Source organism: Trachypithecus francoisi, unplaced genomic scaffold (genome assembly GCF_009764315.1).
Source record: "Trachypithecus francoisi isolate TF-2019V2 unplaced genomic scaffold, Tfra_2.0 Contig01603, whole genome shotgun sequence".
Classification (NCBI taxonomy): Eukaryota; Metazoa; Chordata; class Mammalia; order Primates; family Cercopithecidae; genus Trachypithecus; species Trachypithecus francoisi.
Window position 1 is genome coordinate 919,822 of NW_022681445.1, and position 25,316 is coordinate 945,137.

The following is a 25,316-nucleotide window of genomic DNA, read 5'->3' on the forward strand; positions in this document are numbered from 1 at the left end:
CCGACCCCACCCCACCGCCGCCATGGGGTCTCAATCTCCTTCAAACCTTCAACCTCCTTCAAAAGTTTGTCTACACAAATAGACAAACTGAGATCCAGGTATCACCATAATCATGAAGCAAAGAAGTGCTAGTCCCTTGACTATCACCTTGATCTCTTGTGTCTGAACTCAGCTTATTCTAGAAATATAATAATAAAAATAGCAATACAAAGGAATATTTTCTAGAATTGTCACATTGCCACAGTGCAAACTGCTCCTAGTTTTACCTTAGATAACATACCACTAGACCTCTCTTTCTACTCTTTCAACCTCTCTCTCCGTCTGTCCCTCTCTCCCTCTTTCAACCTCTGCTGCCTATTTTCCTCTTCCTTCTGCTGTCTCACAGCCTGAACTCTTACAGGCTCCTCTTAAATCTTGGTTTTCACCTGTATTTTTAAAATCCCTTTGTCTCCCTGCTTCTTCTTCTTCAATTCTATATGGATCTTGTGGCTTTCTCAACTTTGCTGCTGCCCTTATAGGGTTATTGTTTCTTTGTCCTTTCCAAGAATCCTCCCTAGTCTATCCTCCCACTTTCATTCCTGACTTGCTGGAATTCCTCAAATGTTCTTGAATATAGTTTCTTTTCTGGTCTTTGGCTTTAATCTCTGGCTGTCAACATCATCTTTTCTTCTGTTCTTTTCTACAGCAGCTCCAGTCCAGGGGGCATATTTTTAATAGCCTTAGGCTGAAGAACCATCACAAGCAACTCTCAAAATTGGCCCTTAGTTGCCTTAGAAGATAAAATGCAAGGAAAGAGAAAACAACTAATAGAAGAGTAAACCAAACAAATGCAGTCATGTTGGTGTGCATAGAGTTTAGTTTCATTAGCCTCTGCTCACTACCATGTCAGCTGGAAACTGTGCATAAACCTCCCAAGAAAGGAACTGCAAGACTATAACACACTAGTATTAACGTGCAGCTAGAACAGATTTAATGGAGAAACTCATCATCTTCTCCCTATACTAGGCTCTATGAAATTATCCAAAAAAATAATTACAGAGAAAACAATGCACTTCAATTATCTTTGGAGATTATTATCGGAATGTTCTTCAACTCTATGATTTGGACTTTCTCACTAGAGATATTTTATTTTGGTTTTAAAAATAACTGGAGTCAAATATTTCTTTTTAATTCCAAAATTTTCCAAAAGACTAAGCTTTTTCAAGTACAAATTTCATTAGGGACCAAACAAGAAACTGAGCACATATTTCACTGAAATTTTCTCCTTCCCACTGAGACTAAGAAAATTAATTAGGTTAAAAAACAAACACTTAGAAAAGCAAGTAGCTTGGAAGATGTACTCTGAAGCTTTGCTCAAAAAGTTGAGGCAGAGGTTTGTCAATATCTGGTTCGTTTTATTAAAATTGAACAGCCTTGGATATCTACATGCATGCAATACTATGCGCTTAGGGCATCAGGAAAGCAAGACCTTATTAAAATATTTATTTAAAAGTTATGAATTATATTTCAAAGCAAGCATTAGAATACTCATCATCACAGAAAACTCAGAGTTTTCTATCATTTGGTATTGTTGTTATTTGACATTATTCATCAGCATATGGGGGCCATAAACTTTTAGGGATAGGGTCTCTAACAGTTCTAGTTTGACCCAGCCCACATAGATGCATACATACACACACACCACACCTGAGCTAAGTAATTTTTGACTCATAAGAATTTAAAATTAAAAGTCATCCAATTAAAAGAATCACATTTCTAAATTTTCTAGTCCAAGTACAAAGTAACTCAATTAAAAAATAAACACAGTTCTTTGGGAATACTTCTATTACGTGAAGAAACAAACATTGATATTATAGTTTGCTTTATTAATAACTTTAATCCTATTGAGTATTTGACATCACATTTTCAAATTGCTTGTAAGTTTTTCTTTAAAAAATAAAGCCATGAGATGAGTCCGGTTTATTAGTAGCTATTTGGAGAAGAGGGATGGACATTTCAAAGAGGTGAACCGACTAAAATTCACACTCGTAGAACCATGACCAAACCAAGATTACAAAGCATTTCTTTATCCATGGAACCTAAAACCCATTCTAAGATACATTTAAAAAATCATCATGTTACCTATATGCATAAAAATAATGAATTTCTGATAGTAGATGTGGAATCGAAAAAGAGAATCTCTCAAGATACTATTTTGGAAGTGTATGAAATGAAAATCCAAGTAGCTTTATGTTATCATGACATTAAAAATTTTCTCTAGTTTCTATATTGTAAAATGTTCTGTCTTTAAAGATTTGTCAAAAGAGAATAGAGAATCCAGTGGTCCAGGACAAGTTACCAGAATAAATTTTTATACCTGGTTCACCCATCGTAAGAAGTCTGGCAAATTACTAAAATCAGTTATATTTCCACATTAAGATTATTATCAGTATATGATAGTGATTTGTATTTTATTATGGGGAAAAGAACTTCTAAAATAGCCATCTGAAGGGTTTTTACTCACAGCACTTCTGATGCCAAAAGCGTGGGGTTTTTTTTCATACCAACAACCAGTTGTCCAACAATTCAGACACCAACTGCGCGTCCTACAGTTCAATTCAATTTTGGCACAAACTACCTAGAGTTAGCACAGGTCCTGCAGATTGAGGGCTCCGTCCCACAAGACTGCCCCGACTTCAGATGCAAGTCGCAAGTACCAGGTTGCCACTTGTGACCAATCAGCTATAAATTGGGGATTCCCATGATCCACTCCAATGTTTGATGATTTGCTAGAACAACTCACAGAACTCAGGAGGGTACTTTACTTACTGTTACTAGCTTATTATAAAAGATACAACTCAGGAACAGCCAAATGAAAGGTATATATAGGGCAAGGTATAGGGGTGGGGAAGCTTCCATGCCCTTTCCAGGTGAACTACCTTCTCAACACCCCCATGTGTTTACCAGTCAAGAAGCTCTCTGAACCCCATTCTTTAGGGGTTTTATAAAGGTTTCATTATGTAGGCATGATTGATTGGCCATTGGCAAATATTGGAGGCTAAGGCTGAAAGTTCCAACCTTCTAATCATGCTTTGGCCTTTCTGGCAACCAGCCCCCATCCTGAAGCTATCTATGGCCCACCACGAGTAGCATCTCAGGAACAAAAGATGCTCCTATCACTCAGAAAATTCCAAGCAGTTACGAACTCCATGTCAAGGAATCAGGGACAAAGACCAAATATATGAATTTTATTATATCATACCCTCTGATTAACATAATTAAGATTTTATTTCCTTTTTTAGTTTGATATATGATGATAATAGAGTCAGAAACAACATTCATTTTAATGAGTATTTTGATAAAATAATGGATGCACAGAAGTGGAGAGGTCTGACAAATTATGGATCACAGTGTTCAATATCTCACGGTTATATGAGAGTTACAATAATTTCGGATGCACTTACATTTCTTGAACATATACTAAAACCATAAATTATGGATGAGATGCTGAGAGAATCATAAAAAAACCCATGGTACATTCAATCCAACTTCTTCTCTCGGACAACAGTACTAAGGCATGTTTATTCTTGAAACAAACACCTCAAATATTTACTCATATACTCTCAAATATCTCCATTTATTTATATTTCGTGCAATAGAATATAAATTCTCCTGATAACAGTTATATATTCCAAAGGCTGCTCTCTATTATTTTTTAAACCCCTTGAAATGTTTTCTTTCATGACTTATAAAATGAAAACAGTGGGGCAGGGAAGTGTTACCTTGCACTGGACTCCCTGTTTCCTGGTGGAGGTCTTTTTCTCCATGTGAAAAATATTTCCCTTCTCTTTTTCTTCTCTCTCTCTAAAATAACTCTCCCAACTCCATTTCCCTGTTAATAGGATGTTCCTATAATTGAAAAGAGGAATGACTAAGCTTAGTGACCCAGGAGCTGCCAGCTGGTTCTCAAAGGGTAGGACTATCAAGGGAAAGAAAAGAGCAACATCCCTCCCTTTAACATTCTCCTCTACAATTTAAGTGCTTCCTCTTTTTAATTTCCCTGCCCAGATGAAATACTAGATAGTACTTTTTACTCCATGTTCTGCTTCTGTTGCCTGGTGCTTTTACTTCAGCTGGGGTCAAAGAGACAAATGCATGGGCTATTAATCTAGCACAGGGAGTCAGCAAGTCCCCTCTCTAATGATGATGTATAATAACCGTGAGTTAAGAGGAAATCTTCTGCTTTGCACTCTATTAACTACACTTCATTTTTTATACTTACCAAACTTAGTCCAACTTAGAAAATTATCAATATTTTTCCCTCCTATTCTCTTCTTTTCTTTAAACTAATGGGGAAGCCACTTAATTAACTTTTGGAAATTGGCTTAGAATATGCCCAGTTGCTTTAAGCCTAGTTTCAGTTCAATTCTATCTTCAAATGCATGATTATCTTTAAGGCACGGGCATGTGGACCTGATGGAAATTAATAGTACTGAGCATTATTCTAGAAGTCCACCGGTCTATAAACTCCATGAGGAGACAGACCATCCCTATCTCATTTGCTGTTATATTCTTAGGGTCTAGTACTGTTCAGGCACTTGATAAATATCTGTTGAGTGAATAAATAGATGTCTTTTTCCATCAAGCCACCAAAAAAAAATCCGAATAGTGTTTGCCTTAATAAGCTCAATTTACAAAACTTAACAAAGACCTCACTTAAATTTGAGTGATGTTCTATATTAAACTATGGGGAATAGGACATTCACAGGTGTGATCATCGTTATTCTTATTATAAATCATGTTGTGAGAAGATGTTACTCCCCAGTGAAATAACAACTTACATCAGGAAATTAGAGCAGAATAGTCTCTCAGCTGAGCCATTGTTTGCTTATTTATTACTGTTGTTCCATATTTGGACAATATCTGGCTTCCACTTCATAGTGGAAGTAGAGTGCTTTTAGTGCTCTGATTTCAATGAGTGTTCAGTACCTGGGAACATATTCCTAAGAGGCCTACTAGTCACTCATTGTAGAGAGTAAATCATATGTAATTATTTCCATCAACATTTACCGACTTCATTTATGTGTGGGATAATGTACTAGGTCCTATTGAATTTGTCCAATGATTAGGAAAGAGATTAGTCATCAAACTAAACAAGAAAAGCCCAGTTTAGCCACAACACAAACCACTCTACCTTCTTCAATACAGTTTAGAATATTTTTATTCAAGTGCATTCTAAATAATGTGCATGAAGGGAAAAAATAGAAAATCTGAAAACCTTCATGTCTAAAACACCAAAAGCAACGGCAGCAAAAGCAAAATTGACACATGGATCTAATTAAACTAAAGAGCTTTTGCACAGCTAAAGAAACTACCACCAGAGTGAACAGACAACCTACAGAATGGGAGAAAATTTTTGCAACCTACTCATCTGACAAAGGGCTAATATCCAGAATCTACAAAGAACTCAAACAAATATACAAGAAAAAAACAAACAACCCCATCAAAAAGTGGGGAAAGGATATGAACAGACATTTCTCAAAGGAAGACATCCATACAGCCAACAGACACATGAAAAATGCTCATCATCACTCGCCATCAGAGAAATGCAAATCAAAACCACAATGAGATACCATCTCACACCAGTTAGAATGGCAATCATTAAGAAGTCAGGAAACAACAGGTGTTGGAGAGGATGTGGAGAAATAGGAACACTTTTACACTGTTGGTGGGATTGTAAACTAGTTCAACCATTATGGAAAACAGTATGGCGATTCCTCAAGGATCTAGAACTAGATGTACCATATGACCCAGCCATCCCACTACTGGGTATATACCCAAAGGATTATAAATTACTCTACTACAAAGACACATGCACACGTATGTTTATTGCGGCACTATTCACAATAGCAAAGACTTGGAATCAACCCAAATGTCCATCTGTGACAGACTGGATTAAGAAAATGTGGCACATATACACCATGGAATACTATGCAGCCATCAAAAAGGATGAGTTTGCGTCCTTTGTAGGGACATGGATGCAGCTGGAAACCATCATTCTTAGCAAACTATCACAAGAAGAGAAAACCAAACACCGCATGTTCTCACTCATAGGTGGGAACTGAACAATGAGATCACTTGGACTCGGGAAGGGGAACATCACACACTGGGGCCTATCATGGGGAGGGGGGAGGAGGGAGGGATTGCTTTGGGGAGTTATACATGATATAAACGTCATGCACATGTACCCTAGAACTTAAAGTATAATAATAAAAGAAAAGAAAAGAAAAAAAAAAAAAAAACAAAACTGCACATTCTGCACGTGCACCCCTGAACTTAAAGTATAATAATAATAAAAGAAAAGAATGAAAAAAAAAAAAAAAAGAAAGAAAATCTGGAAAATCTTATTATTCAGTTGGAATATGCAAGCATGTTTGTGTTAATACAGTAGCTACCTTTAATTATTGGTTAGTTTAAACCACTTCTCATTCCTTTATCTTAGCTCTTTTTTTCCTCCTAAGGACTTCAATGTGACTACAAACTGGAATGACTTCCTGCCTTTGCAGGAAACAGGCAGCTTCCTGACTGAGACGGAAGTTACTAGTCCTTATTGTCGGTTCATTTTCATTGTTCTGATTGCCCTTGAGGTTATCCCCAACCTCAGCTCCAGTTGTCTGTTTCCCCAATTTGACTGAGCTTCCTTCATACTACATTGCATGACAAGGTGTAGCAAAAGATAAGCTCAGTCTCAACTCTGGAAAAATGGTTTGCCATTCACACTTCTTTCTTTCAAGCTTCACAGAAGTGCAATCAGTCTGTGCAGTCACACAGGATACAACACTCAGATGAGCCGCATGCTGTCATTATTTTGAAATGTTTAATGATTTTATCTTTGAACTTGTGTTTTACAAGTAAAGTCCAATGGGACCAGGAAGCATGCGTAATAGCAAAGAGGATATGTAGAAGAAAGAAGAAAGCTTTATATTTTAACACTTTCTTTGTGCTTGTTCTACAAGAGGCCCTGAAGTTCCATTTTGAACTGGGCTTCACAGATGATGTAGCCACTCCTGCTCTGAGGAGAAATATCTGAAAATGGGATCCAAACTACAATTTCTCCTAAAGAAAACATCAGAGAACTTGACTTTCAAAACTGCTCTTTGAATATCATCAAAAGTTTTGCTATAGTGAATCTTTATGATAAATACAGTACCTATCTAATAAAGCAATTTAATCATCGCAGGCTGTATTAATAACCATAATAAACTCCACTCCAATAGGATTCTAGGTAGACAAGTCATCCAGCCTCAGGCCTCTCCTCATTAAACTGCAATTAGTATGATAAATGGGGAGTGTGATTTTGCTGCAGCCAGTATTAGCCCTACTTACTCATGAGGTGACAGGGGGGAAGCCATCAGAGACAGAATTTAAAATATTTAAATAACAAGAAAAACAGTAGGGTTTGCTGTCTTCTGGCCATTAGTCCAACACATCTGTGCGCAGGTATATGTCACACATTTCAGCTGTAACTGATGAAGATCTCAGATAAGTACTGATGTTAACATCAGTTAATACAACCCAGTGACTAAACATAGTCTGTCCTTGGAAGGTCTTAAGTGTTGTGAGAATTCAAGATGACTATAATCTTAACAAAGCATTAATGGGCAATCTGACGAAATAAGATGACTGCTATGGATGACTTCTAAAACACAGTGCATTCTTAATTAGGTGATGAGATATCTCACATTTGCTGATGGTATAGCCCCCACGGCATTGTAGTACCACATATATTAATATTTATTTAATTTAAAATGCATATCTTAACAATAAGGCTTTGGTGGATATGGCTTTATTGAAACCTAAAGCTAAAACGTATTACATGATTGATTCTAACCTGTGAAGACATGCTATACTCCAGTAATCAGATTTCAGGAGAATCCTTGTATCCTTGCAGTATACTCAGTTTTAATCTGAGTTTCTATAAATAGGTTTCTGCTCCTTAGTATCAAATATTCCTCAAGGAAAAATAGGTTGAAAATTATAATTTTAATAAATAAATACTCAGGGGAAGCATACCTTACACAAAATGCTCTGTCACATTCTGCTAGATTTTTAAATTCTTTTAAAAGAAGTACCACCTACAATATTTGATTTTACTTGGTCAATGCTAGAAGTGATGGTAATTTTTATTTTGTTCTCATCCAAATATTTTATCACCAAATGGAGAGGGCTATCTTGGCTTTGGGTTGCACTGATTCACCACTAAAGTTTATTGTAAATGTGATTTATCTTAAAAAAGTATAAATCCACATTTTATTCAGATTTTTGTGTACTTTAAAATAAAACACTAAAACATAGTGTGTCAAGGACTGTAATCTGTTGTGCCAGGCGTTGTGTTACAGATTTTGCATATATTATGTCACACATAATATATGTATACAGTCTTTGTAAAAATCTAGTGAAGTAGGTTATCTATCAAGTGCACGTTTTAATCATACTTTGTCTTCTACACGCGAAGAGAAACACTGGCGTCTGCTAGCTGATCTGAAGCCTCGGAGCTTGTCTTTGAAAGTTTGTCGCATTTACTGCCAAATGTCTCTCATCACATCCTTACTCTAATTATTCCAGTTAGGGTCTTAGCACTTCATATCCTGTTGGCCTTAGTGAAGAAAAGTTCCTGCAACAGGTATACTACTTGCTTTCTGTGCCTTCATTCCATGAGCTTTCACATCCTGCCCTTCCCCTGGTACCCAGCAGCAGGGTTGAAAAAAGGCCAGGGGGTACATGGTACAATAGGCACTTGGTGTGACATCCTCTGAGAGTTTTAGGTATGGAAAATTTGCTTATGACAGTCATTGCTATCCTTCTATCTCCTTAAGAATGATGAATCAGCATAGATGGATCTCTCACTGTAGCAGGCCCAGAGCAGATTTTTCTTTTTTCCAACTTGCTTTTCAAATAATTTTTACTCTTTTTCTTTTTGAATATGTCAGAAAATACTTTGAATAACAACAACAAAAAAAACACTGAATATTCTTTACGGATGCTTCCTCATGATCTCAAAAGCATCATGCCTAGCCATATTCTATTATAATGTTCAAATTGTTTGTCATTACATTTCATTAGAGGACAACAATCAATCTTTTTTTTTTTTTTGAGACGGAGTCTTGCTCTGCCACCCAGGCTGGAGTGCAGTGGCCGGATCTCAGCTCACGGCAAGCTCCGCCTCCCGGGTTTACGCCATTCTCCTGCCTCAGCCTCCCGAGTAGCTGGGACTACAGGCGCCCGCCTCGTCGCCCGGCTATTTTTTTGTATTTTTAAGTAGAGACAGGGTTTCACCGTATTAGCCAGGATGGTCTCGATCTCCTGACCTCGTGATCCGCCCGTCTCGGCCTCCCAAAGTGCTGGGATTACAGGCTTGAGCCACCGCGCCCGGCCACAACAATCAATCTTGACTCATAAGCACGGCTGCATTGGAAAAGCAGATGGGTGGAAAGGGAAGAAAAGACTTCCTAGGATTGGCTGCTAGCCCTTCCTCTTAATGTTCTTCAAGCCAACCTTGACTGGATTTTTCAGGCCTCAGCAAGAGGTTATACACTGTACTTAAGTATCCATTTATCCTCCCTTACACTTCACCCTCTAAGAACACTAAATACTTGTAGTTTTTCTAACATACCAAGCTATTTCATATCTTGGTACCTTTGCAAATACTGTTTCCTTTGTCTAGAATATTTTTCTCCCCCTTGTTGACCTGGCAACGTTAAAGATACTTGAAGACCTAGTACAGATGACTCTCCTTTTAATCGACTTCATCCTGGAAAGTGAATCCCATTTTCAGTGATTAACTTGTCAATATGAAGTACTATTGATACATATATGACATGGGTTATAATGTCCTTCTTTGTATGCCCATTTCTATCTCTTCTTGAGAGTAGAGCCTATTCCTAGCATAATTCCCTGGCACTTAGTAGTTCCAAAATTTACAAAAATGTAGTTGCTGAATACTAACTAAAAAAACTCTGAAATGACATCAATTTTAGGTTGTTGATAATTTCTTTTCCTGTGCTGGACAATATAACCTTTTCAGTGCAGAGACACTGTTTCCCCTCTACTTGCTCCACTCACTAGAACTAAAGTACATGCAATGTCCAAGAGGACTGGTGATTGGTAATTACTCTTGTCAGGTGCTTTCGACTAGCATCAAAATCAGGCCCTTTATAGCACATATTCATATAAATGACAGCTCAAGTCAAACCTATCTATCTCCCTAAATAGATGAAACCATTTCCCACCCTTCAAACATTCTTTTCTCTTCTCTAAGGTTATGTCAAAAATCATCATGATTAATAGTCAACATGTCCACTTCACTCAATGAAACTTCTAAAGAATTTGTTATTCTTTTAGAATTCTAAAGGAAATAACATCCTTCCAAAGCAACTACAAAGCTCCAAAGAAAACATGGAGGAAAAGATACCTGTCATTAGCAGATATCTACTAATATTGTCATCAGTATTATCAATGTTATCGTTGCATAATAAAGTCCTTTGTCATCAAATTACTTCATTTGAATTAATATGAAATCACTCATGGCATTTTTTCATTCATTCATCAATTCATTTATTCCTTTTCTTACACCTCACCTCCTAGTTTGTGACACCTTACAACATTTTTTTTTTTACTAGAAAAGTATAATTAGATGACACAACAAGAATTAAAACACATACTCTCTCTCACACTCTCTCTCTCTCTGCCTCTCTCTGATTCTGATGAAAGATGGATACCATGTTAAATTCCAGTTCTGCTGAAACTTTTGACTATGAAATACATTTTTGGAATTCTGTAAGACCTCTGTAAAATGTAGCAAAATCAAGCATTGCTCAAAAACCATATAGGGTATCTAGTTAAGTAAAAGGATAAGAAAAAAATGTATCTTTATAAAATGGGAAGATTGACATTATGTCTATTATTAAACAGTGACTCCTGTTGTAAGAACAGATGCTATTGTGAGAGAAATAAACACTCTTGTCCATTTTTATATCATGAACAAACTAATATTTCTAGGGAAGAGGAAAGATGGTCCTTCATGTTCTCTTTCAAACAGGAATATTCCCACTAAACAGAAGAATTGTAGTTTAGAAAGACAATTTCATGAACTAAGGCTGAAAATCTCCCAGACTGTGGCTGCTATGACTTCTCAAATCAGCAGTCATGCACACAAGAGAGTGCTGAATGAGACCTCTCTCTTTTCTTCCCAGCCTCAGCCTTTTCTTCTCTGTACTTTTCAAAAGCTGACAGACAGTAAATACCCACACAAAAGAGCAATCACAAATGACAAATTAAAGATAAGTTTCTCTCATTTGCCAGAGAGGATTTAGAAAATGAGCCACAATTTTATACAATGCTGGTGCAGCAGGTGAATCTAGAAAATCATTTTGGTTTTTGATTTCAGAAATAATTCTGTTTTTTACTGGCAGATTACCACTCTTCCAAAGATGACCAAAACAAGTCCCAGAATTAAGTCAGAGTTTTACCTCTTCTGCTCCTTTTTCTGTCTTGCTGAATTTAATAATTTACTCTTCAACATTCCACTAAAAGTATTGCCAATTTTGTTAGTCTTCAAATTGGCCAGAAAAAGACATACCACCCAATAGAAAAATAGCCAAAAATTCCAACAGGCATGAAAAGGGGTATTTAAATACCCAACGAATATGTGTGAACGTGTTCTGACTTGCTAATCATCAGAGAAATGCAAATTAAACCACAACAAAATATCACCATATACTGAATAGAATGACAAATTTTTAAGAAGACTGAAAATCTAAAATGGTATGAGGATAGGAAGTAAGTAGGAATTCCATAAACTCTTGGTAGGACTGTAAATGGACTCAACTACTTTGTAAAACTGACACTTTCGTCAGCACCTATACAAGTGGAACACAAGCATATATATATTTTGAACTGAAATACGTTCAAAAAAATCCATGCACAGGAGTGTTAATTGCAGCTTCCTTCATAACAACACAAAACAAGAGACAACATAAATGTTCTGCCACAGTAAAATGTATACATATTTGTGATAGGATCAAACAAAGAAGTGTATTATAGAAATAACTTTTAATGATACACTGCTATACATAGAAAATTCATGAAATTCACAACAAATATTGTTGGGGAAACCAGACCCAAAAGAATAATACCTGACTACTTCGTTTATATACAGCCCAGAAAAGTGAAACTATTCCATGCTGTTAGGAGTCAGGATGGTAATCTTTGGGCAGGAAGTGGTGGTGGTGATCAGAAAGGGCAACAAATGGGGCTTCTGGGGAATTGTTCATGATCTGTTTCTTGTTCTGCGTGGTATGGTTACACATGTGTTTTTACTTTATAAAGCTTACTGATGAACACTTTTGCTTCTCTGCTCTCTATGTTATACTTCAATTAATAAGTTTTTTTAAAAAGAGAAGGAAGAGAATGAGAGACCATGACAAGTACTACTTATATATTAAGTTTGTGTGAAATACTTTCTTTTTTAACTCTTAATCTCCAGGCGGTCCCTTTAAATCCTTTTCCTCTCTCTCTGACTTCCCCATTTCCTACTTTATGTAACTCCAGCTATGATGATTTCTCCCCTGGCAGCAGCAGACTGTATCCCAGCCAATGTTCTTGCCTGCGGTCTGGTCTCAGTCCTATTCATTTTCATTCTTTACGTGGCAAATAGCTTACTTGTATTTTTAAAAACATCCTGTATACAAAATAGTATGATAATAAATGTACAGTTTAGTGAATAAGAATGAACAGAAAATAATTTTGCAAAATAAATACCTGTGTACCTACACCATCCTGCTTAAGCAATAAACACTATTTTTTGAAATCTGTTGTCCCTGGACAATTCCAATGTCCGTCTTTGCATCAGAGGTATTCAATATCCTGAATTTGGTGTTAAACATGTCCTTGCTTTTATTGATACTTTTATAACATAAACTAGTAGCTGTAAACTAAATATCCACACTAACTAAAACTAGTTTAAGCAATATTTTGTTTGGTTTTCCTTGTTTTGATGTTTTTGTTGTTTTACTTGTTTTGAAATTTAAGTTATGGAATCTCACAAGTGTATTCTGCTGTAAGCTTTGTTTTTTTCTCACTGATATATTGGTATGTTACTGAGATTAATCCACCCAGATGCCTGGACCTTTATTCCATTCTGTTTTCACTGCTGAATAATATCCACTGTATAAGTACACTAAAAATTACTTCTTCTATTTTTAATATGTGTATTGTTTTCAATCTTTTCGTCATTTCAAATAGCAATCTTATGAGCATTCTTCTGTGAACCTCTTGTATATGTACAAGAGTTTGTAGGTGATACATCTAGGAATGGAACTACTGGGTCCTCAAGAATGTACATTTTCAAATTTACTAGGTAATAGTATTTTCCAAAGTAATTGAACCAAAATGATTCCCTGTTGTCTGCATCTTTACTTAGTGTTGTCATTGTTTTTAGTCATTCTAGTTGGTGTGTAATTTTATCTAAACATTTCCACATATTTAATGGCCATTTCATTTGAATTTCCTCTTCTATGAAAATACTAATCGTGTAATTTGCTCATCTTTCCCCCTCACCATGGTCTTTTTCATGTTGATTTCTGACAGTATTTATATACTCTGAATATGACAGGTTTTTCAGTAATCAGTGTTACAAATATTGTTTTCCACTATGCCTAGTCTTTTCTCTCTTTATTGTTCCTTCCAGTAAAGAGAAGTTCTTAAATTTTATATATGAAATTATAAATACTTTCTTTAATGGCTTGTGCTTTTATACCTTATTTAATAAATACTTCTCTAACCAAAGGTCATAAGGATTTATCCTTTAATTTATTGCCTTTCACATTTAAGACCATGATGAGTCTGGGATTAATTTTTGTATATGAATGAAATCAATGTCTGTCTACCTTTACATTTTTTCCACATAGATAACCATCACTTCTCTCACCATTTAACGAATAGGTCATCCTTACCCCGCTGATTTACAGTGATTCTCTGTCATACATCAAGTTTCCATTTACATTTACACCTATTTTTGGCTCATTTACCAAAGTGTCTGAAGACATTTCCTTTTAAAAGAGAAAACTAAAAATATTTTTATTCATTAAGTTAAGCTGAATTAGAATTATTAGCCCTAATTTAGTGACTAAATATTTGTGTTTTGCAGTGAAGATCCAAGAAACAAACAATAACATCAAATAAAAACATGAAAATAGTTTCGTTTGCAGCAAAATTTAGCGGAAAACTTTCATTGCACATACAATAAATTTCTATCCACTCATTTAAAAATTCAGGTAATTATACTTTGAAGTGCTTTCAGTGCTATCTTTATAAACCTGTATGAGCTAGGACATTTTTGACTACACATGAATTATGGGTTTGTTAAAATTCTTTCTGGGTCAAGTGATATTTTTCTTAATCTAGGGAATATCTAATTAGAAACAAAGATAAAAATCTACTTATGTTCAGTTCTTAATTATCAAATTTATTCAATAAAGTGCTTTTACTTTTGGCTGTGACTCCAGAAGGAAATGGTGCCAATATTAATCACAGTATTTTCATACAAAGAAAATTCTTTTTATTTTTATCTTTTATTCTTTTTACTTCATAAAAATTATATACATTATATATATATATTTGGAGGAACATATATATATTGGAGGAATATATATACATATACATATATTCATTCTTCCAGATTTCTTTTTTCACTCACCTGTTGATGGATATTTAGGTTCTGTCCATATCTTGGCTACTGTAAATAATGCTGCAGTGAACACAGAAGTGCAGAGAGCTTTTTGAGATAGTGATTTAATTTCTTTTGGATAGATACCCAAAAGTAGGACTGCTGGATCAGAAGGTAGCTCTATTTTAAATTTTTTGAGGAACTTCCACACTGTTTTCCATAATGGCTGCATCAATTTACATTTCCACGAACAGTGTACAAGGGTTCACTTTTATCCACATCCTCGACAACATTTATCTTTTGTTTTTATTATAATAGCCATTCTAACAGGCATGAGGTGATATCTCACTTTTTTTATATAGAATTCTTTTCATTTTATTTTTATTTATTTGTTGATAATGACAAATTTTAATTGTATGTATTTATGGAGTAAAAAGCTATACATTGATACATGTATATAATGTAGAATGATTGAATCAAGCTAAATAACATATCCACCACTTCAAGTATTTATCATTTATTCCTCCTGTCTAATGAAATACTATACTCTTTGATCTTTGACTAAGTTCTCCTCATTCCCGTATCTCCAGACTGATAACCATCATCCTACTTTCTGCTCCTGTGCATTTGATTTTTCTTAGCTCTCACATGTAAGAACATGTACTATCTGAACATCTGTCTTTCTGTGCATGTCTTATTTCATTCAGAATAATGTCCTCCAGATTTATCCATGTTGTTGCAACTAACAGTTTTTCTCTTTTTAAGGTTGAATAGTATTCCACTGTGCGTAGATATATCTATCTATCTATCTATCTATCTATCTATCTATCACATTTTGTTTATCCATTTACAGGTTGATGGACACTTAGGTTGACTCCACAACTTGGCTATTGTGAATAGTGCTGCAATAAACATGGCGGTGCACATATGTCTTCAACATGCTGATTTCAAATCCTTTGGATATACACCCAGAAGTGAAATTTTTGGATTATATGCCAATTCTCTTTTTAGATTTCGGAGAAACCTCCATACCTACATACTGTTTTCTACTGTGGCTATACTAATTCATACTCTCACCAAGAGTATGCAAGGGTTCTCTCTTTTCCATATTCTTCACCAACACTTGTTATCTTTCATCTTTTTTGATAATGGGCATTTGGAAAAACATGAAATGATATTTCATTGTGGTTTTAATTTGCATTTCCCTGATCATTAGTGATGTTGAGCATTTTTAAATTTATATACTGCCATTTGTATGTCTTCTTTTGAGAAATGACTCATCAGGTACTATGACCATTTTTTATCTGATTATTTCTTGATATTGATTTATCTGAGTTACTTAAATATTTTGGATGTTAATCTCTGATCAGATGTATGGCTTGAAAATATATTCTATCATTTCATAGTTTGTCTCTTTACTCTGTTGTTACCTTTGCTGTGAGAAGTTTTTCAATTTGATGCAATCCCATTTGTCTATTTTTGCTTTTGATGCCTGTACTTTTGGAGTCATATCCAAGAAATCATTGCCCAGACCAGTGTCATACAGCATTTCTCCTATAATTTTTTTCCTAGTACTTTTACAGCTTCAAATTTATGCTAAAGTCTTTAGTCCATTTTGAGTTGATCTTTGTATATGCTGTGAGATAGGGTCTAATTTCATTCTTCTGCATGTGGGTATCCAGTTTTCCCAAAACCCTTTACTGAAGAGACTGTCCTTTTTCCATTGTTTGTTCTTGGCATCTTTGTCAAAAATCAATTCACTGTAAATGCATGGGTTTCTTTTTAGGCTCTCTATTCAGTTCCATTGGTGGATGTGTCTCTTTTTATGCCGGTACCATGCTGTTTCAGCCCATTTATCCTTAGTGTTCCATTATTGGAACACTAAGCATGTGAGAGATATTTATATCCTACTGTTCAAAGTCATCAACAAGATCTGACAGCAAAAATTCAAAAAATCGTGACCTCAGGCCTAGAGGGATTAATTACTCTATCTTTGTAATATAGTTTGAAGTCAGGTAGTGTCATGGCTTCAGCAGTTTTCTTTTTGCCCAAGATTGCCTTGGCTATTTGGTGGTGTGTGTGTGCACGTGCACATGTGCATGCATGTACATGGCTCCACAGGAATTATGGACTTTTTTTCTATTTCTGTGAAAAATGACATTGGAATTTTGATAGGAATTACACTGAATCTATAGACCACGTTGGGGAGTCTGGACATTCTAACAAAATTAACTCTTTTAATCCATGAACATATAATATCTTTCCATATATTTGTGTCTTCTCTGACATTTGTTGATTTCATCAAAGTTTGGTAATTTTAAGTATACAGATCTTTCTTTAGTGTAGCAGCTGTCACGTTGGCCTCACTCATTGTGGTTTTCATTTGCATTTTCCTGATTAGTTATTTTGAGTACCTCTTCATATTCCTATTGGTTATCCCTATGTCACCTTTGGAAAAATGTCTACTCTAGTCTTTTGCCCACTTTGTTTCTTTTTTGTTGTTTTTTTTTTTTTTTTTTGGTTTATTTTGGTTTTTTGTTTTGTTTTGTGTGTGTGTGTGTGTGTGTGTGGTGTGTGTGTGTGTGTTTTTCTTTTTTGCTATTTAGTTGTATGAATTCCTTATATATTATGGATATAGATCCCTTAACAGATATATGGTTTGCAAATACTTTCTCCCATTCTGTAGATTGCCGTTCCATTTTATTGACTGTTTCCTTTGCTGTGCAAAAGCTTTTTAGTTAGACATAGTCCTGCTTATTTATTTTTGCTATTTTTGCCTGTGTTTAGGGCATCATATTCCAAAAAATCATTACCAACATTACCAAGACCAATGTTAAGTAACATGTTCCCTATGTGTCTATTTTCATGGCAGTACCATCTTTTGATTGCGATCGCTTTGTAGTATAATTTAAAATCAGGAAGTGTGAGGCCTCTTTGTCCTTTTTTCTCAAGATTGCTTTGCCTATTTGGGGTCTTTCATGGTTTCATTCAAATTTTAAGATTGTTTTTTCTATTTCTGTGAAAAATGGAATGAGAATTCTGACAGCGATTGTGTTGATTATATACATTGCTTTGGGCAGTACAGACATTTTAGCAATATTGATTCTTTCAGTCAATGAACATGGGATACCTTTGCACTTATTAGTGTCTTCTTCAATTTATTTCATCAATGTTTTACAGTTTTCAGTGAAAAGATTTTTCACCTCCTTGGTTAAATTTACTCCTCAGTATTTTTTGATGCTATGGTAAATTAGATTCTGTTGTTAATTTCTTCTGGATAACTTGTTACAATGTAGAGATTTTGCTGATTTTTGTAACCGATGACTTTACTGAATTCATTTATTAGCTCTAACAGATTTTTATGGTGTTTTTAGAGTTTTCTACATATAAGATCATGTTGTCTGAAAACAGACACAATTTTACTTCTGCCTTTCTGATTTGGATGTTTTTCTTTCTTTTTCTTGTTTATCTGGCTACAACTTGTAGTACTATATTAAATAGAAGTGGTGAGAGTCGGTATCCTTACCTTACACTGAATTTTAGAGGAAAAACTTTTAGTTTTTCCTCATGGATTATGATGTTAGCTGACGGATTTTCATAAATGGTCTTTATTGTATTGACATAAATTCCTTGTGTACTTATTTTGTTTAGGGTTTTTATCATGAAAGAATGTTGAATTTCGTCAAATGGTTTTCCCCCATCTCTTGAGGATATTTTTTTTTCTTACTTTTTGTTCTGTTAATGTGGTTTATCACATTGATTAATTCGCATACATTGAACCATCCTTGCATCCCAGGGGTAAATCTCACGTGGTCGTGGTGTACATTTCTTTTAACGTGTTGTTGAATTCATTTTCTAGTATTTTATTGAAGATTTTGCATCTATGTTCATTAGGACTGTTGGCCTATGATTGTCTTTTCTGTGGTGTCTTTGGTTTTGGTATCAGAGTAATGCTGGTCTCACAAAATGAATTTGGAAGTGTTCCCTCTTCTAATTTTCGGAAGAGTTTAAGAAGAATTAGTATTATTTCCTCTTTGACTGTTTGGTAGAATTCACCCTTGAAGTCATCTTGCCCCGAGCTTTTCATGAATGCCCCTCTCTCTTTCCATCTGACTTTCCAACTTCCATTTGAAACTCTCCTAACAATCCTAACTATTACTTCCTTCTAGCTATCTTTATCCCACCACTGGTAAGTAATCTTTTCTTTCATAGGACCTGCACTGGGAATATTCAATTCTATTAAATTGACAGTTAATCTTACCTGACTGATCTATGCCATTTTTTTTTATTGCTGCCTCGAATGTCGAAAATATCTCTACATGTGTTTTGTGTCTTAACCAAGTGTTATGACCCTGGAGGGCATGGATTTTGGTGTATAACACTTTTGGCCCCGTGGAATCTTGAACCTAGACAATTAACCAATGCTTGTTGATATATACAAATTAATTTATAAGTTTTCCCTAAATAAGTGGTTCTCAAACTTGAATGTGCATCAGAATTACATAAAGGGTGATGAATGCAGATGAAACATGGATTGCTGGGCCCTACCCCGGGGATTCTAATTCAGTAGATCTTGGGAAGAGCCTGATAATTTTTGTATCTAACAAATTCAAAAATGATGCTGATGCTGCTGGGTCCAGAACCATACTTTGAGAACCGTTGCTTTAAACCTTTGTAACTTGAGAATAATTTCTATACTATGGTTCCTACTCTCTCTTCCTAAATTTCTACAATAATATCTGTCTCTTTGTGTAGGTTTATAGAAGATATTACTCATTCGGAAATAAAATATATTGTAATAGTCATTCAGCTGTGGCCAGTAATTGTTTAAAATCCACTTTGGTCTATTACTTCTAGCCTTTTCGTTCCTATCAAGTAGTATTACAAATGTCAAATACCACGGAATCATAATCCTATATCCTACATTCCCTTTTCTCTTGGAATGCTCAGTTATCTCCTTGTCATTAAGATTTTATACCTTAGCTGGAATTCTTTACCTTTCTCTTAACTCCAGTGCTCATGTTGTCTATTGATACTGTGCTTTTAAGAGGACACCTGTACCACCTGTTTCGTGGAGAGGGTCATATTTACAGGTCCATTCTTCCTTTTTTCTTGATATGCATCTGGAACAAAAGCATGATAAAAGCTAGGGTGGTGTGAGGGAGGGCATGAATTTGAGAGTGTTGAATTTGAAGGGGATTGGAGAAAATGTTTTAATATAAAGTTTACCCTCTATGAGTTTTCATAAGAATTGACTCCTTTGAAAATCCTTACCTACTCCCATGATTCTAGTATGGACCAGGGCTCACTAAGTCTTCTAAAGACTTACAAGCCTTTCTGGTCTCTGGGCTTATTATATTTTTAGCTCTTTTATTATCACCTTGGCCATGTTGTACATAAAAAGTTTTAATAATGTTATAAATGAAGGCCATATACCGATATAGTAGAGCTCTAGACTGACAGAATTGCCTTTGAGGAAAAAAGGCAAATCACAAAGTGCTTGAGCATGAGAGGAGGGTATGGCAGTAAAGAAAAACATTTTACTATTATCAGTAAGTTTGAAATATGTCTTGTAAAGCAATTGGTGGAGCTACCAAAATGAATTAATTGAGTTTATTTGTATGACTTTTTTTTTTTTTTTTTTTTTTTTTTTTGAGATGGAGTCTCGCTCTGTCATCCAGACTAGAGTACAATAGAGTGCAGACTGGATCTTGGCTCACTGCAACCTCCACCTCCCGGGTTCAAGCAATTCTCCTGCCTCAGCCTTCCGAGTAGCTAGGACTACAGGCGCCTGCCACCACACCTGGCTAATTTTTGTATTTTTAGTAGAGACAAGGTTTCACCATGTTTGCCAGGCTGGCCTTGAAGTTCTGACCGCAAGTGATCCGCCCACCTTGGCCTCCCAAAGTGTTGGGATTACAGGTGAGGGCCACTGCGCCCAGCCTGTATGGTACATTTTAACTTAAGTTCTGGAGTGTGTTGTGTGACAGAGTGTTCATCCCAGGGGTTGGCAAAAGAACTGAGATGAAGAAGACCAGATAGTAGCTTATCCAAAATATTAATTTCCAAACCAAGACTCATAGTGAAATATCAGATACTATGGCAATGAGATAGAGAATGAGGAAGGGGTTTAATGTGTTTTTTTGAGGGATTTTGAGTGACATTGGTGCCATTAAAAAACACTGCTTTGGTGCCCAGGTAACAAAACGTGAAACAGAATGGGTAATCCCCACTCTCCTCATCTCAGTTTCTAGAGGACTCTCAGGAGCATGAAAGCTTCCTCAAACCTTAAGGGTTCCTTGTGGTGAATCCTGAGTGAAAACGCTCTTGGCCCAGATATTAAAATTCTTGTAGAAAGCACTGAAAACAATGACAGTGATGAGATGCCGGCTTCAAGTAATTCTACAGACAACCTCTAATATTAGGAAAGAAGGCAGTCATGGAAAGATGAGAGGAGCCAAAGACATACTCCCAAATATATAGTTCCTGAGTTGCCACTTAAGTCCTGAGGACTTCCCAAAAATATCATGGCAAGAAAATGAGGCTGTGAGATGAACCTGATGACCTGTGGCTTAAGATGCTATATTATCACTGATAGAAGCCACAGACAATCAACTGGTTACTTAGTTCACCTACAGCCACAAACCTGTAGATTTAGGGAATCTCAATTCTGACTGTGTTAGGAGAAGAATCTGGAAACCAGCTGCATATAAGGAAATATTTTGTGTTTGCTTACTTTACCTTGCAAAGAAATCTCATGACCTAAAATAAGAGAAATAAATACCAATTTGCCAAAAGAATTTTGTCATGTTGATGAATGAAGAAAAAGATGAAAAGGGTCACTGAGAATAATAGATCATTCTGTATTATTTAAAATGGGACAAATTTAACCTTATACAATATCTTGTGAATTGCAAAGATGTCAAATGCTGCATAGAAAAGGATCTGATACAGTAAGTAGAATGAAATGAGAATGAATGGCTAATTAAATATCTCCTTGTAAAATTGTTTGTGATGGTTGGACAATATCATATTGCTTGAAATTCACGTTGTTTTATTTTAATTTTTAATTTTGGTGGGTACATAGTAGGTGTGTATGTTTATGGGTTACATGAAATATGTTGATACAGGCCTGCAATGCATAATAATCACATCCGGGTAAGTGGCGTAAATTACCTCAAGCCCTTATCTTTTTGTTTCTAACAATTCAATTACACTTTTTCAGTTGCTTCAAAATAAACATTTACATTATATTTTTTACTTTAGTCACCCTGTGGTGTTAGCAAATACTAAGTCTGATTTATTATTTATTTTTCTGTACCCATTAACAATTACCCTCTCATCTGAGACCCTTCTCAGCCTCAGGTACCATCCTTTTACTCTCTATCTCCATGAGTTCAATTGTTTTAATTTTTAGCTCTCATAAATAAGTGGAAACATGTAACATTTGTCTTTCTGTGCCTGGCTTATTTCACTTCACATAATGACCACCAGTTCTATCCATGTTGTAACAACAGGGTTGCATTCTTTTTTACGGCTGAATAGTACCCCATTGTGTATATGTACCTCATTCTCATTTTTTTTTTTCTTTTTTTTTTTTTTTTTTATACTTTAAGTTCTAGGGTACATGTGCATAACATGCAGGTTTGTTACGTATGTATACTTGTGCCATATTGGTGTGCTGCACCCATTAACTCGTCAGCACCCATCAATTCATCATTTATATCATGTAAAACTCCCAATGCAATCCCTCCCCCCTTCGCCCTCCCCATGATAGGTCCCAGTGTGTGATGTTCCCCTTCCCGAGTCCAAGTGATCTCATTGTTCAGTTCCCACCTATGAGTGAGAACATGCGGTTTTGGTTTTCTCTTCTTGTGATAGTTTGCTAAGAATGATGGTTTCCAGCTGCATCCATGTCCCTACAAGGACGCACACTCATCCTTTTTCATGGCTGCATAGTATTCCATGGTGTATATGGGCCACATTTTCTTAATCCAGTCTGTCACAGATGGACATTTGGGTTGATTCCAAGTCTTTGCTATTGTGAATAGTGCCGCAATAAACATAGGTGTGCATGTGTCTTTGTAGTAGAATAATTTATTCCTTTTGGGTATATACCAGTATGGGATGGCTGGGTCATATGGTACCTCTAGTTCTAGATCCTTGAGGAATCGCCATACTGTTTTCCATAATGGTTGAACTAGTTTACAATCCCACCAACAGTGTAAAAGTGTTCCTATTTCTCCACATCCTCTCCAACACCTGTTGTTTCCTGATTTTTTAATGAATGCCGTTCTAACTGGTGTGAGATGGTATCTCATTGTGATTTTGATTTGCATTTCTCTGATGGCGAGTGATGATAAGCATTTTTTCATGTGTCTGTTGGCTGTATGAATGTCTTCTTTTGAGAAATGTCTGTTCATATCCTTTGCCCACTTTTTGATGGGGTTGTTTGTTTTTTTCTTGTATATTTGTTTGAGTTCTTTGTAGATTCTGGATATTAGCCCTTTGTCAGATGAGTAGATCACAAAAATTTTCTCCATTCTGTAGGTTGCCTGTTTACTACTCTGGTGTATTTCTTTTGCTGTGCAGAAGCTCTTTAGTTTAATTAGATCAAATGTGTCAATTTGGCTTTTGCTGCCGTTGCTTTTGGTGTTTTAGACATGAAGTCCTTGCCCATGCCTATGTCCTGAATGGTACTGCCTAGCTTTTCTTCTAGGGTTTTTATGGTATTAGGTCTAACATTTAAGTCTCTAATCCACCTTGAATTAATCTTCGTATAAGGAGTAAGGAAAGGATCCAGTTTCAGCTTTCTACTTACGGCTAGCCAATTTTCCCACCAACATTTATGAGATAGGGAATCCTTGCCCCATTTCTTGTTTCTCTCAGGTTTGTCAAAGATCAGATGGCTGTAGATGTGTGGTATTATTTCTGAGGACTCTGTTCTGTTCCATTGGTCTATATCTCTGTTTTGGTACCAGTACCATGCTGTTTTGGTTACTGTAGCCTTGTAGTATAGTTTGAAGTCAGGTAGCATGACGCCTCCAGCTTTGTCCTTTTGACTTAGGATTGTCTTGGCAATGCGGGCTCTTTTTTGGTTCCATATGAACTTTAAAGCCGTTTTTTCCAATTCTGTGAAGACACTCATTGGTAGCTTGATGGGGATGGCATTGAATCTATAAATTACCTTGGGCAGTATGGCCATTTTCATGATATTGATTCTTCCTATCCATGAGCATGGTATGTTCTTCCATTTGTTTGTGTCCTCTCTTCTTTCACTGAGCAGTGGTTTGTTGTTCTCTTTGAAGAGGTCCTTAACATCCCTTGTAAGTTGGATTCCTAGGTATTTGATTCTCTTTGAAGCAATTGTGAATGGAAGTTCATTCCTGATTTGGCTCTCTGTTTGTCTGTTACTGGTATATAAGAATGCTTGTGATTTTTGCACATTAATTTTATATCCTGAGACTTTGCTGAAGTTGCTTATCAGCTTAAGGAGATTTTGGAGTGAGACGATGGAGTTTTCTAAATATACAATCATGTCATCTGCAAACAGGGATAATTTGACTTCTTCTTTTCCTAACTGGATACCCTTGATTTCTTTCTCTTGCCTGATTGCCCTAGCCAGAACTGCCAACACTATGTTGAATAGGAGTGGTGAGAGAGGGCATCCCTGTCTTGTGCCAGTTTTCAAAGGGAATTTTTCCAGTTTTTGCCCATTCACTATGATATTAGCTGTGGGTTTGTCATAAATAGCTCTTATTATTTTGAGGTATGTTCCATCAATACCGAATTTATGGAGTTTTTAGCATGAAGGGCTGTTGAATTTTGTCAAAAGCCTTTTCTGCATCTATGAGGATTCATGTGTTCTTTGTCTTTGGTTGTTTTGCTGCTGATTTATTGCTGATTATTGATTTGCGAATTGAATGAGCCTTGCATCCCAGGGATGAAGCCCGCTTGATCATGGTGGATAAGCTTTTTGATGTGCTACTGAATCCGGTTTGCCAGTATTTTATTGAGGATTTTTGCATCGAAGTTCATCAGGGATATTGGTCTAAAATTCTCTTTTTTTGTTGTGTCTCTGCCAGGCTTTGGTATCAGGATGATGTTGGCCTCCTAAAATGAGTTAGGGAGGATTCCCTCTTTTTCTATTGATTGGAATAGTTTCAGAAGGAATGGTACCAGCTCCTCCTTGTACCTCTGGTAGAATTCAGCTGTGAATCCATCTGGTCCTGGACTTTTTTTGGTTGGTAGGCTATTAATTATTGCCTCAGTTTCAGAGCCTGCTATTGGTCTATTCAGGGATTCAACTTCTTCCTGGTTTAGTCTTGGGAGAGTGTAAGTGTCCAGGAAATTATCCATTTCTTCTAGATTTTCTAGTTGATTTGTGTAGAGGTGTTTATAGTATTCTCTGATGGTAGTTTGTATTTCTGTGGGGTCCGTGGTGATATCCCCTTTATCATTTTTTATTGCGTCTATTTGATTCCTCTCTCTTTTCTTCTTTATTAGTCTTGCTAGCGGTCTGTCAATTTTGTTGATCGTTTCAAAAAACCAACTCCTGGATTCATTGATTTTTTGGAGGGTTTTTTGTGTCTCTATCTCCTTCAGTTCTGCT

The 25,316-nt window shown here is 35.9% G+C and overlaps 1 long non-coding RNA gene across 6 annotated transcripts in view; it reads right to left on the reverse strand.

The window, feature by feature from the left end:
• LOC117074144 overlaps positions 1–25,316 on the reverse strand; it is a 1,124,950-nt gene that overhangs the window by 646,094 nt on the left and 453,540 nt on the right. The window contains exon 3 of one of the 6 annotated variants that reach the window (XR_004433518.1): positions 3,762–3,888. The exons of the other annotated variants lie outside the window; for them this stretch is intronic. This is a non-coding gene — a long non-coding RNA (uncharacterized LOC117074144). The remainder of the gene's footprint in view (positions 1–3,761; positions 3,889–25,316) is intronic. 6 annotated transcript variants of the gene reach the window in all.